Source organism: Manacus vitellinus, unplaced genomic scaffold (genome assembly GCF_001715985.3).
Source record: "Manacus vitellinus isolate BGI_N305 unplaced genomic scaffold, ASM171598v3 scaffold_59_pilon, whole genome shotgun sequence".
In the NCBI taxonomy this organism is placed as follows: domain Eukaryota; kingdom Metazoa; phylum Chordata; class Aves; order Passeriformes; family Pipridae; genus Manacus; species Manacus vitellinus.
The window spans coordinates 1,015,429-1,030,012 of NW_021940681.1; positions in this window are offsets into that span (position 1 = coordinate 1,015,429).

Consider the following 14,584-nt stretch of genomic DNA (forward strand, 5'->3'; position numbering starts at 1 on the left):
TCAGGATCTATCTGGATGCAATCCTGTGCAATGTGCTCTAGGATGATCCTGCTTGAGCCAGGTTGGACCACGTGACCCCCTGTGGTCCCTTTCAACCTTAGCCATTCTGTGATTCTGTGACATACTGCAGGCTCACCACCCACGCAGAAGGGGCATAACTGTGCACACTTACCTGGTGTTTTTACATTGTGTACTGTCCCCCGCTTCCTTACAGATAAGTAGGGCACAATGTAGGGGGTTGAGTGGAGAGACTTGTTGATTATTTCCAACAATTAATCAGTTTGGGAGGTTCAAGGAAATAGTAATCTGATTATAAATTACAGATGGCCTTAGCTGCAGAAACATTGCAAAAAAAAAATGAGAAAGAACTTTCTGATCTTACCAGTAGCTTTGTGACAACATAATTTTAGTGATTCCATTTCTGTTCATGATTTACCCACCAGTCTGTACTGTCAGATAAACCATCACACAGGAGAAATGAAATGAAAAATCCTAAGGTCTTTATCATGGTTATTTAACAAGAAGTTTTTAGCAATTGTGATACACTGTGGAAAATTATACCATTCAAGAGTCGACACAAGCAGTTCCTTTGCACCCTAACAAGAAAGAACATTGTACTATGAAGTATTATAGAACATGCAAGAAATCAGATGTCCTGACACCTACTTGACCCAAACTGTGTGTCTTTATTCATGATTGCCTGGTTCCTTTTTGAGACAGAAATATTTTTAAGTGGTTTCTGTAACATTCTGTACAATTTCAAAGGGAGACGAGAGAAATATAACAGTAGAAATACACATTAGGCTCTGAAATCATAGATCTTTTTAGTGTCCTTAAAAGGGTGAAGATTTTTAACTAGTTGCAGATCTAGCTTCACTCCACAAAGAGGAAGGAATCCTGTGACAAACAAGGGTGGTGAACTGATATGTTTTATGACCTACTTATGCAGGATAAGCACAAAAGTGTCCTTCCCGAGAGATCTTCTGAGATTAAGATTTCTCCCCTCTGGCTCTGATTTTCTTTCTCCAGTTTGGAGATTGTGGGGAAGGTCAACCCCTTCCTATACCCCTTATGCCTAGGAAAACCTAGTTCCCTCTATTATCTCCTCTGTCTTTCAAAAACATGACTCCCGGCATCCCCTATGATTTAGTCCAGTTTTTAGCTTGGAGGGAAGGAAGATGATGAAAGAAGGAAGAGGGCCATTTGACATACAGCCCAGTTATTTATACCAAGCCCTATTCACAATGGGGTATCTGTCGGCACCTTTTGCCGTGTCAGCAGAACCTCTCTAAGAGAGAGGAAGAAAAAACAAGGGCAATAAAACCGGAAATGTCATTCATAAAATTTCCTTTTTATGTGGATGCTGCTATATAGGGTATTTCAATCCCTTCAAAATCAATCAGAAAACTATTCAAAACAATAAAGGAATATGGCTCAATTTCTGGCTGTAAGATAAATGACATGAAAAAAATGTTCTGAAGATAAGTGGAAGGAATAGAGACAGTATTGGTAATCTGGATAGATTTGAACAGAAAGAAAAGGGACTGAGGTATACAGTTATCCCTCATAGACTGATTTTAAGGCAATTGAAGGGATCGAGTAAAAAAAATATTTACCTGAAGCAGTTTCTCTTTTTCATAGCAGACAAAATAGAGACAATTGAAATAAAAGTTCATGAAATAAAGTTTTATTCTAGTATTTTTCACTATCATTCCTAAAGAAAAAGAAAGAACTGACAAGAAACTACATCTCAAAATTCACATGGACCAAAAATTTTGGAATAAATACTATGCAGGCCTAGAGTGCAATTATGCTATTGTACATAATGATTCAGTTTATAATAGACATAGTAAAACATTATAAGATCAAAAGTTTACACATCAGAAAATCAGCAGAATTAATAAAGTATATAATTTATTGGTAATTAAATTAGGAAAAATCACAATACGTTTACTGAGTAGAAGATAAAAGAAACTAGCATTTTTCCTCACTGTTAACCTCACCTCTATGAACTACATCTTATTTGACAAAACATGTAAGAAGACAAAGAATACCAAAACCAAAAAGTGTAACTATATAACCAAACCCAGAGGCTGTTCCAAAATTTACTGAGTAGAACTGCTTAATTTGTCTTTAAATTGCACCTGTTAAGCTCTCTCTTAGCTCATTAATGCAGATATGAATCCCATACATAGCTGGGTTCATTTGTACATCTCTGTAGCCTTGTTGTGAAGAGTAGCTACTTGATCCAGATGGCTCTCTTCCCCCTCAACTCACCTGTGTGCCAAGGGAGAGCTAAAGAAACAGCCCATCATCCCCTGAGGCTGAACATAAGGCCTTTGGGTGCACCAGCAGGCAAGCTCTCTGGCTGAGAAGCAAGCCAGTTTTGGAAGAGTCCTCAAGAGAAACCTGAAAAAAAAAGTGTAGCAACTGTAAGAATGCAGTATAATTAAAAATTACAGGATTCAGTGTGCCAAATTGGTTTGACGAAATTGAACAAAGAACAGAATATCAACAGACATGAATCAATAAAGGATATATTATGGATTTTCATCCATAAATATATATACCTCAAATCCCTTTAGATATTTTTCCCAGAGTGAGAAGTAGATTCCTTGAAGAGCCTTCTGTATCCTAAATATATAGAATAATAACTAAGAAGAGTTTAGATGCAGGTTAAGAGTTATTCCAAGGAGAAGGATACAAAAAGAAATAATGAGGTAAATAGGCCTAACTTATAAAGTAGGTATTATTGGATGCTTTTCTTTTGAGAACTGTCAGGCAGCGTGGATACTCATGAGGATACTGTTGGGAAAAGAAATGAACCAACAAATCTCTGCAGATTGCCGGAAGCAAACAACACTTAGCACTATTGTCAGTACAGTTTCTCCCTTGTTACTTGAACAATAGTTCAAAATTATGATTAGATACACTTGGAACAGCCAGTGTACACAACAAAAGGTGTGAGAGAATGCATTGTTAAGAAAAAAAATTAATTAATTTTATAACAGTGAGATGGCCTACAAAAGGCAGCCTTCAGAGTGTATTTAAGGTGAATATGACCTTATTTTCTAACATGCACAGAAACTTTTGAGATGCGTTAACTTAGTGACAACTGTGAGTGCAGGACATGCAGAATTCTTTAACTCATGAGGGGAGAAAAAAATTCATTAATGACTTTTACTCAAGGGATTTCCTTGAATCTTGAGTCCAAAAAGAAGCTGATTATAAACTTCAGACCCACTATTTGACATGAGCCAAGGTGACTTTTGTTCCTGTTCATCCACATGCAAGCTGGTTTAGTAACTACTGTTCTTCTTTACTAATGTCAACTAAGTCCCCAAAGCAAAGACAGAGCAGAAGATATGGGGGGTTTCATGTGTTTTTCATGTGTTCTTTTTCTTTTTTACCATATTAACCAACAAGCTATTTAAGGAAATTATGAATAAGCTAGTTAAAAAGTAGATCACACATATTTTTAGTGACTGAGAAAGACATAATTGTAATTAATTGTTTCCAAGGTATGTTTTGCTAAAAGCATAGAATTTCCAGTCTGTAATACACTTCTATTCCATATGTAGCACTTACTTTTCTGCTAGTGATGCAGAATATAGTTCCTGTTGTCATCAGTTCTAGCTATTGTCAGTTAAAATAAGGAATTGAAATAGGAAATATTTCTATTTCCTATTATTTTTTTTTAATTATGCATACAAAAGTTTAAAACTGTATCCTTTCCTGAAACATGAATAATCTGTATAAGTGATTACTGAGATTTAATACTTTTACTTTTGCATATTCAAAAGCATCTTAATTTTATCACAGCCATTGTGATAGCCTTTTCCATAAGGGTGTTTTGAGAATATTATCTGAAAAGGGAGCCTATATCTGAATGGTTGAGTATAAGATTTCACTCTAAATAGCAACCGTGGAAATAAAAAAAAACAAAGACCATGTGAGGAATTCTTTTTTGACTTCCTCTGGTTGCAGCTTTATGATTTCTGCTCCAAATTCAAATTAAATCAGTCAAATAAGATTGCGTTATATTTTTCCTTGCCTCTAAAATTAGAGTATATTTTCCATACGTATGATTTATTTCAGATTTAAATGAACTACAAAGACTTTCAGAACAAGGTACTGTGCATTTCAGTGTAGCAGGCAGCATATGTTCAATCTCATAGAATGGCAGCTACCTCTGTAGACTGCCTGGTCCCATAAATTTAATGGTTCAGCCTACAGAAAATAGGATCCTAATGGTTATATATCTATAGACAGAGATTCATGGTGCTAGAAAGGCTCATTCAATCATTTAGGTGGACTTTCTGTATATTGAGGGGCTCTTAAATTTCACACTGTAGCCCACAAATGCAGGAGCAAATATATAGCTAATCATCTTTATCACCTATGGCAATTTGTAATGAGCTTCAGAAACCACACCAGCAGAGCCTGCCGTGTACACGGGGGAGGACTGCCACGGCTTCTAAGACAGAAGAAGTGTATCAACCAGAATGGATGCTTCTCTCTAAACCTGTTTCTTCAACCTCACTTTCTTTTATGCCTTTGCTTCTCTCATGTAAAAGTCTGGATGTTGTGGACCTGCAACCATGAGAAGTTACTGACATACAGACTAGCTTCTTCTGTAGCCTAACAAGCTGTAGCACTTGAGGCCAGAAGTAGCGGTGGGGTGGGGGTGGGGGTGGGGGGGGAAGAGAGTCAGGCACTACAGGAAGAGAGGAAGATGGCAGGTCCACGTTCCTAATGGTGCGATTTTTTGAGATTCAGATGGCCTTCATTAAGCCTAAACTTACTTATGCCTGCAAAGGCTGAAATTAGCTAATCACAGTAAATAGTAAGGCAAGTAGTGTCAACACAGAAGACGTCAGGGAAAGCCCCTGACTTGAAGGTCAGGAGCTTTACAATGTAAATTCTGGAGTTGGCACAGAAAACATGCCAGGTTTAGAGTGTAACCAAGAAACCTAGAGTCTTTTGTAGATAACTTGGGGATGGACCACAGATAAGTATTGAAACAATTTGTGCTCATGGCTTTATGTGTGTGCCTGAGGGTATAAGCATACCATTCCCAAAGATCACAGCATGAAGCAATTCATTAGAAATGCACTGGCTTGAAGAAAATGAGTCGTCTTACCTTTTCTACTAACATGCACTGCAGAAATGGGACTTAGCAGAATAAGACATGGATATTTGCTTTAAAATGTTGTAGAAAGGTTTTAGAAACACATACCTAGATGTGTGACACCCTAGAACAGACTAAGATTTGCTAAACTCAGCCTCCAGTACTTTTTCTGATTTTCAGGCATAACTGGCCCATTCTGATTTATACAACTGTCCCTATTGAGACAAGTATCTGTGTATTTGACTCAGAGATGAGACATTAATTCATAAGGTCCCTATATTAAATACATACGCTATATAGTGTTTTCTGTCACTACAATGCCTTTTTCTTCCTATTTTGCATTCATTTCCCTCTTTCATTTATCTTGCTTTCCAGATAGTTGGTTAAGTTAATGTATTTGCACTTGGCTCATGCATTAATCTCTGCAAACTATATGACATTTTGCATACCGCACACCTTGTCATAAATTATTACTTACTTCATAGTACGTATAACTCTGCATTTCCAACCACTCTAAATAAAGGTAAAGCAATGCCTCAGCAACTGGTAACTCACAAAATAACATTGACAGAAGGAAGTCATTCACAAATAGAGAAGTAATGAAGATTTCTTTTCAATCTAATGGGCATTAGGGAAAATATTTTAAAGTTCAGCAAGTAGTTTTGAATTTTAATATGTAAGTTTACTAACACAACTCCTAGAGCTGGCCATGAATTCTAAGAAGGATAAGAAAATGTCACTGCGCTATGAGATAAGGAGTCACTTAATCTTCTCTGTCTTATTCCTTCCTTTGTTCAATTTTCTTTTATTAACACAAGAACAACGGGTTTCTTTAGGTCTGGAAGTATTCTTATTTATCTGTCTTTGCTGAAGTTCAGTTCCGTAGTGAAAAACTAACTAGCTGGGGGTTCACGCAGTGTCTGTCATTCCTTGCTGTGATATGAAACAAAACGAGAAGCTTTTAATATACGCAGTGAGGAAGGTTAGATAGACCTCCTCTACTCTTCAAATAGGAGGCACCGTGCACCACTCCCTGGATACAAATTACCCCAGCGTAACTGAACATCCCTCTGGAATTGTGGGATCTCACAGTTTGTCCTCATCAGCAAGACATATTTTCTAGAATCACACCATGTTCCAGTGGGGAAAATGAATAAATCAACAAAAGTCATTTTATAACTAATTTAAAACCTTTCCTTCATCAAGCAAACAGAAAATTGTATTCATCCTCACAGTCTTTTATCCAGGCACACAGTGGTAAAAGCCAAAAGTTGCAAGCAAAGCCATGAAGCTTTCAGGACAAAAACAAAAGCCTTTCCTTCTCATCATAGCTGCAATAAGATCTGAAATATTCCTAATGTTCAAATGACTACTCTCCTGTCTGATTTCTTGTGCGCTATGCTTACACCATTGTCTGGAGGTTGCTGTTTCTGTTTTCCATTTTGTTGAATTCCCACAAAAATGTTGTTGAGTGAATATAGCTCTTGTAGAAATCTGCAGTTGTAAGCCCAGAGATGTTCAGGTGGTTATAAAGCAAGTTTGCTAGGAGGAGTGCTCAAAGCTTTAATTTTGGAATTAATTTGTAGTAACAGTAACAAAAACCCATTCAACACATCAGTTAGTAAAAGAATGTCATATGAGATCTGCAATTTCAGTTGCAAGTTTGTTGATGTGCACACCCACTGTCTATTTTAGAGTCTTTTTTTTAATACCGGGAATACATCCAGATACAAGGCAGGTGTATTAAGACAGATGTAGTGTAGGTCGATACTAGTAAGCTTAATACTTGAGCAGTGAAAGTCTAGTTCAAAAAATAAGTACAAGTCAGTCCTTCCTGAGAGCAGAAGACTTCTTGAAAAGTTGAAGCATGTTCCTTACCGGCTCTGACTTCCTGAATGTATGTTCTGTATTTTCCTGCATTCTCTGTGATACACTGAGACAGATACACTGCCAAGGTGTGGGATAAATTTGTCATACCCTTGTTCCTCACCATATTGATGCAGTGGCTTTTCTTACACTTGCTTCCCTGAAGGAATGGTTGTCCTCACGAAAGGTCTATTTCCTCCTTTTCTTAGTTCAACTTTCTAATACAATTGTAACTTTGTTTTATTCTCTGGATTCTCCCACATAAATTTCTTTTTCTCTCAGAAGTCAATTACATCAGCTAATCATAAAGAATTTGGCAGCATTATGTGATGCATGTGTGGGGCAATATATAAATATCAAATCTTGTTGCTACAGACTAGAAGGGAAATGCTGCTTATGAAATATGTTTTAGGAACTGAAAAGGCCAGAGTATTCCTAGGCTGGAGTTTACTGGCAACTTAAGTGCCCTTATCCCTGAAGGTCAGGTGATACATATGCTTGGATCAGAGTTGTGACATTTGCAATTATTTTCAAGCAAATACATGTGCCTTCAGGGGTAACACTCAGAGAAAACAAAAACTTAGACAATAGACTTTTCTTTCTCTCTGTCTTTCAGATGTTTGGAACAGCAAAAATCTATTGCAAACACACCAATGAGCCATTAATAAACTAAATTAACAGATCCATGCTCTTATAATATCGTAGAGGAACATATATTAAGTCCTCGTTATTGTCCAAGATGTTATTTGTTAAGGAAGATATTTTAAAGGGCCAGAATAGAAGACGACACAGAGCTGGGTTGAATTTCTGTTATGTTGATAATGTCAAAGTCCCCTTCCCATTCTCTTTAACAGGAGTCTGGTGAGATCCCAGGAGGGCTGATTATTGGCAAATTTCTCCTCACGTGAATTTCCTTTCACTATATATTACTGGATTTCATCTAATTCAAGTTGCTTCTATTTTCAAGGGAAACCATTGTGGTTCCAACCACCTGAGTGGTGTTCTGGCCCTTTTCTATATTTAAAGCACTTCCCAGCATACCCACTGGTAAATTTTATTATCAGACACATTCCTTTGTATCACAGATCTTAATCACAGAAGAAGTTAGATCATCATGCAGTGGGCAAGGAGTCTGGCAGGGAGATCAAAAACACTCTTTTTATACTCCACAGATTAAAACCCAATATTTTTTTCAGTAGCAACAACAATGTTGAACATGAGGGCAAAAGTATGATTGCTCATGGAACTGAGGATCTCAAAATAACGATTTCTGGGGAAGAAACAAACTCCCAGTGATCTCAAAAAGAGTGAACCAGATACAATTAATTCCACAACAGCAATAAACCAAACAGACTGAGTCCTAAAGAGTAAGGATTTTTAATAAATTTTCAATTTGGAAAATATTATATGACCAGAAAAAGAAAGATAATACCTTTATGGAAGGGGTAAAAATTACTGCATGCTGCTGCTGGTTCACTACTCTGATCTCAATAATGCAGTAGAACAGATTTCTGAAGTAAGGAAAAGGGGGGGAAACTAGGTCTGCATTTTCTTTAATAGGAACTTATTTTCAAGATAATAGAGTAATATGACTGGACAAAACATCTGTCATAGAAGAGCATGGAAAATGTTGGAATATTTTAAGCATCTTGCAGGAGGTCTCTTATACTGTTGCAGATGCCCAGACCACCCAAAACAAATAGCTTCCACTGAGAAGTAATAAAGCATGAAAAGGAAGTTTCCCAAAGACAGTGTGATCTCAAATGGTGTTTGCTACAAAACAGATTGCCCAGTGATCACAGGATAGTAGAGAAGAATAAAGTGAGATAATCAGGATAGCAGAGCCATTGTCTCCACTAACCATTTTCTAGACTGTGTCACTTCCTATGAGGACAAACTAGTTTTAGTTGCGGGGCAGGCTGGACAATTGCATTTCCATGGTCCTGTCTGAACTACTCGTGCTTTTATGATCCACTCTTGCAGAACTGAATGGGGAATCTCAACCTCTGCCTCTAAAAGAGCTTATATTACATCTGAAACCCACACAGTAAATCCTTTCTTTGATGTACTTCATGAAAGCAGGACTGTTCATTCAACAACTACATGTGATGTTCACACTTTTTCCATGTGCCGTTCCTGCAGAAAAGAAAATGTATGTGGTACTATGGATTTTATTGTTTGTTACCATCAAACCTTGACCAAGTAAAATATTATCAGGGTAGGAGAGTAAAGATACATCAGCTGTGAACTAGTGATGAGAGTTAAATATCACAGCCTCTGTAATTTTCTAGCCCTCAGTCAGTACTCTACAGGGTCTGATGTTACTATTTATACCTACTATATTTCTTTTCAGCATCTTTCCCTTGCTGAAATACTTCTAGCTGCTCAGTGGAAATAAATCTGCACACCAATGACACCTTGCTGGGCATCCCAGGGACTTAAGACCTTGACTATGAAAATGACACTGGTACTGTCTTTTAAAAAAAGATTGGTGGAAGATGCCTCAGATCATCATGCCATCAATATGAAGTGCCAAAAGCATATGTTTTTTAGAGCAACTGGCAGATGTTTGGGCCTTTAGCACTTGTTTGAGATTAGCAAACTAATATTTTACATATGTATGAGGGGAGAAAACAAGAAAAAGCCAGCAAGAATTTTTTTAAGGGTCTTATTAATGTCCTTCTCTCTAAATTACAAATGTTTAGCTATTTCTCTGCACTTCACAGATGACAATTTTTACAAAAGAGATTTATCATTTTCTTACTAGTAGTGTTTTATTTTATTTCTGTCAGTTTCAAACTCAGGTTTAAAATAAAAACAGAAAGATAGAGGTAAGCTAAATCACTGAGGCATAAGGGTGGTGCATTTCTTTGCCTTGTGACTGTAAGCAGCTGGGCCAAGGGCTCCTGATGAAATTCATCTGGATTGTTAATCTCCAGCAGTGTGGGCTGTAAAGCAAAGAGCACAAAAAGTTACACACAGTAGTGCAATCCCAATGCACTATTGACAGGTGCTGGGCAACGTGGGACTTGGCAGAGGCTAAATAGGGTGAAATGAAAGAAAAACAGCACTGAGTATGGGAGCTATCATAGCATTTCTGAGGCAGGGAAGATGGCAAGTTGGAAGAAGTTTCACCAGCAACACCGAAAGGCTGCTCTTAGGGTGGGTAATATGATTGAAAGATTAGTAACTGTGTCAGTCTGCCCTGCAGAGACAGTGGCACGGATGGCAGGTTTGGCTCACGTGCAGGGATTGAAATGGGTTCTTTACAGTTCCAGCTGAATTGCTCAAGGATGACACATTTCAGAAAATTCATTACCATGGCCATTTCTTCTTATTTATTTCTCTTTTTAAAAAATACTGATAGTAGAAATAATGATCTAACTTATGAGCTGTTACACACCTGAAAAATAATTGTATGTCACTTAAGTTTCCTCTCTCAATACATTTTTGAAGGCCTCCAGCTTGGTTTTTGGATGCAAGGAGAGGTAAGAACGACCAAGGTACCAAACTCCTGATTATCAGTTGTTGGCCCGTTTCCATTCCATTTTTTTCCACTTAAGCTAGACCTCCTGTGAATTAAAAAAGAAGACATGGAATTGTAGGACTCTTGATTTTCACCCTGGAAGTATACACCTAAAAAGGGGTTTAGACACAGAAAAAAAACCCATTCCATTTCTCTGTTATTGCTGCATCAATTACTTCAACATATTTTCAGCAGATTTAGATGGCTTTTATTTACAGTAACCTTACATGATCAAAATACTTGTTTAATTCCTTATATTTATTTTTTGCTGGCCTTTGTGAGCATGCGTTGCTCACAAAAATCACCCTATACCAACCATTTTGAATGTACTTGCCTGTACTTAGCATGAATCTAAGCAGATGGTTGAGTGTTGCTTACTTGGAGAGCTTGCTCTCACACTTTGGCATTTGGGTTTTTTCATTTTAGTTTACATTTGTGTCTGATAGAATTAGGAGAAGGGAACAAAGACAGCATAGCATTGTTTGTTAGATGAAATAACCTGTATTTTCCTTCTTGTTCTATAAGAAGACAAGATGTAGAGTTGAATCCAAACTCTTTAAGGAGCATCAGAATAATCAGGCAGTAGCTGATAACATGTCTAGACCTAAAAAGCTCAAAAAAAACCCAGAAGGAAAGAAAACTCAATTCATTTTGTGTTGGTGAAATGGAAATCAGATGAGCCATGACAGAGGCACAGAGAAGGATTTGTCTGCCAGGGCACAGAGATCATTGAAAGCAGAGGAAAAACCATGGAAGACCATGGCTTGGGAACTGAGCTGGTGGAGCTGCAACAGCACACCAAAAGCAGGATAAATATGAAAGGCAACAGCCTCAGAGACCTGAAATACTCAGCAGTGTTGCCTTTGGACTGTAAGTACTCTGCTACTCAGTCTGCCTCTGAAGGGCCTTCCTGTCAGGCTGAACAGAGAAGAAAGCCAGAGGTGACCACAACAGCTCTGAGGGGTTTTGCACTGAGAGCTGTCCACGGCCACTGAACCTGGGAACTCACCCTTACATGTGCCTGAAACTTTTCCTGCCAAGGAAAAGTTTCCTTCTATTTCTCTGTAGACATTTAGGGAAGCTTACATTTAGGCTAGAGATGTTTTTGAAACAGAGAGTTCATGGCTAGCTTGTTTAAATAGTAAAGCTTTCTTTTGAGAGGGAGAAACCTTCACGGTTCCCAATTTCTCTCTGTATGTGATGGGTAGAGGTTTTTATGATCCTAAGTGCTCCTCTAAGGCAGGTGTATTTGAGTTTATGGAACAAAACTAAATAGTCACATCTTTTTCCAATACCAGCTACATTATTTCTGCAAAACTTAAACTGTATCTGTGCTTAGGATGCATGCAAATAATACAAAAGTGGTAAAAAGAAAGGAAGAAAAATTATTTTTCCTATACCTTTCTCTCTATTTTAAGAGAAAACATAATCAGTGCTACCATGTACAAGTATAATATTCCCTGGGTAAAGCAGCACTCTACTCCATCTATCTATTTATTGCTCAGTAAATGAATTTGGGTTGGGTAAGTGCTGCAGGAGAGCTGCCCAGGAGTGGTGCAACATTGCCACCGTGTGCTCTGCACCGAGAATTGGTTTTACAGCGTCAATACAATTACCCTCCTTTTCGTGTTATTTTAGAGAAATAGGAAAATATTAAGGGTAAGTAATTTCTCCCCAACAATTTTTTTTTTATTGTGTATTTAGATACTGGTAAACAATGTCTGGAGCAGTGCCATTAGTCTCTTAAGGAGGTCAGCCAGCAAACAGCACATTTGGGAGTCTCCCATTGGTCTGTTGTGGGGCACAGGAACCGAGTTAGGAATTAATAATCCCAGAGCTAAATTCAGGAATTGAAATAGATCAGGGGTGGTGTTTTTTTTCTAAATATACCGTATTTCTTTAATATTTTTGCTGAAACTGTCAAGAAGCATCTTTCCTAGAGTAATCCAATGGAAATCCAATGGAAATCACATTCTAGTCACAGTGGAAACAATTAGCTATACATGATTGCCCTTAAGTATCAGTGACATTTTCAATTACCTTTGACACAATCTTTCGTATTTTTTAGAGAGGTTAGGTCTTGGCTAAGTGTGATGCTGATCTCAGCACTAGCAGAGTTCTTAAACGACCTATCTTTGCCTTTCAACAGGGCAAGAATGTATTTTTCCCTCTTGATGAAGAAGGCTAAACATTAAACACAGAACCTTAATGCAATCAAAATAAAACTCTGTGAAGGCATACTGTATTTTTAGTAGTTTTCAACTGGGAGAACTAAAAAAGTACATAAATGTATGGCACCTGTGATGATAGAAAAGACAAATTTAAATAACAAAAAAGGAAAAATTTTTTTTTTTTTTATAATCTCTATTGACAGGAAGGTGGAGGGCTACATTGGACCATTCATGATGCAAAAAGCAAGTATGTGTTTGTACCAGCAGTGTGGATACATTTACTGACTACACGCAGTTAATTAAGCCTGATCATCACGGTCAAGGTCACAGTCCCCAGTTGGTCCAAATGACTGGCAGCAACCAGCTGGATTCAGGGAGGGGCAGGTACTGAGTTGGCCCCTTCACCCTACTGACACCCTCGGTGAACCACAAGTAGATTTTAAACCTATCCTTGAGGAAATCAATCTTTACTAAATTAACTGGTGCAAATTGCGCCTCTCTATCTAATTCTACAATGTCATGCAGAGCCATTCTGGTTCCCAGCTTTGCCATTCTGGTCAAAATAAATATTTTTATTGGTGCGCAAGCCTAGAGAGCACATCTGACAGCACTTCTTGCATACTGATGTTTTTCGGCCCAATTCTGTCACAATTCAAAATGATAATTATGAAACCTAAGACCTCTAATTAAATTAAATCTCTAAATAATGCAGAACATTATAATAACACTAGCTTGGGGCATACCAGTCCTGTGGTACAGTGCTCACAGCCATGACTTTGAACCTCTGAAATTCATTTTTAGTACACACTCACCTTCACACTGCTGCTAGAAAACTTCCTATCCCATCTCAAGTCTTTCCATAACCACATTTACTAGCTTCCTTTTGTAAACAAACCCCTCACCAGCTGGCCCTTCTCTAAGAAATCAGAAAGAACAGAGAGCAATCAGAGTATTGTTCCTCACTTGTACAGGTTTTAATTTTTCATTGTGTATGGCCTTGAGATAGTAGAAAAATGTGTGATAATATTTTATTTGAGTTTAGACAGCTATGAGTGAATTCATAAGACGTTCTGATGGTGGAGTCTTTTCTTTATTACTCAGCTCTTGGATATTTGATTCTATAGCTCACCAGAAAAGACCCAGCACACCTCAGTATGAAAAGCACGGTGCAGGTAAATATATTCCCAGCACACAAGATCCATCAGGGAAAGAGACATGACCCATTTGTGCTAGTTTAGCAAGACAAGAACACGTACTATATCAAACAGACCTATCAAGAAGATCCTTAATATTATATTCTTTCAATAATATAATGTAACATCATTATAAGAACATGCATTATTTGTTAAAAAAATTGAATGTGTTGTTTCTCATATTTAGAACATTTGAATTAAAATTGTAATTTAATTGTAATAAATTGTAAATAAAATTGTAATTTAAAAATCCTATTCTCAGCAAACACAACAAATGTAGTTGTTTTCAGCTTGAGGCAAAAATTGGTTTAAGAAGCAGCTAGTGCAGCAACTACCGGAGATGTTACTACAAATTTGCTATCAATAGTTCATAGCTGCACATGAGTTTGAGGATTGTGTCAGTACATGGCTAACAGGGAATCACTTCCAATCCTCATTTCAGGACAAGACCAATACAAAACACATCTGAAGCCTGAATATTCCCAAAGTAGGGGCTGTCTTAGGGTTTGGGTTCAGTCCCAGTGGGGGTACAGGCTCTGAAATTTAGCTTTGATTTTTCCAAATTTTTGACAAGAGACATTTCAGACTCTTCACTGAAATCGGTTTTTTGTTTATTCCACTTAGCCTCTCCTATTTTCATGTCACATGCTCTGCAATCAATGGATAATTGCATCAACCCAGCAAGAGCATGAATCGC